Here is a 1620-nt window from a genome sequence, read left to right as displayed (position 1 = left end):
GAATGATCTATCTTAAAAACTCTGAGCATGTCAAGAGCTGTAGCAAGGACTGCTGTTACAGTAAACTCTCAATTGGGCCTGCTTTTCCAAATATTGTACCTCTACTTCTTCAACATCCTCTCACACTCTTGTACTCAGGACTGGCACTCTACCACTTGATCCACAACTTCACTTTCTGCTTTTTGCTAGCTCACTAGTGACTGTCTGCTCAGGTTGGTTGGTTTTGAATCTTGTTCCCCAGATCTCAGCCTCCGGAGTAGCTAGGAGGCAAATACCACCCAATTTCCAACATCATATCACATGGTTGTGTCTGCTAACTGCCCCTCAAATGATCATGGCTTGAATTAAGTTTCTGCTGCGTATGCTTTCCTTTTGACTGCCCAGTGGGATTGTAAACTCCGGTAGGGAAAGGATTTAGATCTTTTAAAACACATTTCTCTTTTTCTCAGGACTAGATGCTTCTCTATTACAGTTTACTCTGAAGAGTACTCAGAATAGCACCAGCTGCAAGGAGCTATTTAATGAGAGGATTATTTTCTTTTTTACTGAGATAATGACCATCTTGCAGAAATGATTGTTGTGCATTTTTTGTGATAATATTGATAAGAAAGGTACAAAATGACATTGTATAATGGATCCAAAAAGTCTGAGTTTGAATGCCAGCTCTGTGATGGATTAACTCTGTGACCCCACATAGGGAGCAAAGAGCTCCAGATTCCAAGTTGTAAAAGAAAAATGATCTTGGGCCTCACATGTTCATAAGGATTAAGTTACACACTAAAATTTGGTCTGGCACAGTGAATGGCTATCAGAGGCAGTTAATAAATGTTTTTACTAAAGAAAATTTAAAATTCCTATTATGTTTGATTTCATTGTTTTCCTATTTTCTCCTTTACAGGGATCAGGAAGGCTTCAATTATTTCTAATAACTTTGGGCGATTAGCTGTTTTCTGAAAATGAAAAGTTGGTAGACATCATGTTGACAAAGTTTTACTTTCCTCTTCCTCCTCTTCCTTCCCCTCCTTCTCCTCCTTCTCTTCCTTCTTTCCAGTCCTGGGGCTTGAACTCAGGGCCTTGGTGCTGTCTCTGAGCCTCTCAAGGCTGCCCAAGGCTAGCACTCTACCACTTGAGCCTCACCAGCACATCTAGCATTTTCTGTGTATGTGGTACTGAGGAATTGAACCCAAGGCTTCATGCATGCTAGGCAAGCATACTACCATTAAGCCATATTCCCAGCCCTCTTCTTTAGTAATTATAAAAATATTAAGCAAGCCTAGCTTTGGCCAGATGAATTAGGAGAAGGGCAAATAAGGAGGGCAGAGAGAAAGAGAGAATGCTTAGATTAGTAGAAATATGACTCCTTAATCGTCCTTCCTTTCTTTCTCCCTCCCTCCCTTCTTTACTTTCTTTCCTCTTTCTTTTCTTTCTCATTTTTTAATTTATTTTATGTATTTATTTTGTCAGTCATGGTCCTCAACTCTGGGTCTGGGCGCTGTCCCTCAGCTATTCAGCTCAAGGCTAGCGCTCTACCGCTTGAGCCACAACGCCACTTTTTCTGCTTAGGTGGTGCTGAGGAATTGAACCCAGGGTCTCATGCATGCAAGGCAAGCGCTCTACCAC

The sequence above is a fragment of the Dipodomys merriami genome, unplaced genomic scaffold, assembly GCF_024711535.1.
Source record: "Dipodomys merriami isolate MVZ:Mamm:240054 unplaced genomic scaffold, mDipMer1.0.p SCAF_3409, whole genome shotgun sequence".
In the NCBI taxonomy this organism is placed as follows: domain Eukaryota; kingdom Metazoa; phylum Chordata; class Mammalia; order Rodentia; family Heteromyidae; genus Dipodomys; species Dipodomys merriami.
The sequence above is the reverse complement of the archived record's forward strand: the minus strand, read 5'-3'. Positions refer to the sequence as shown.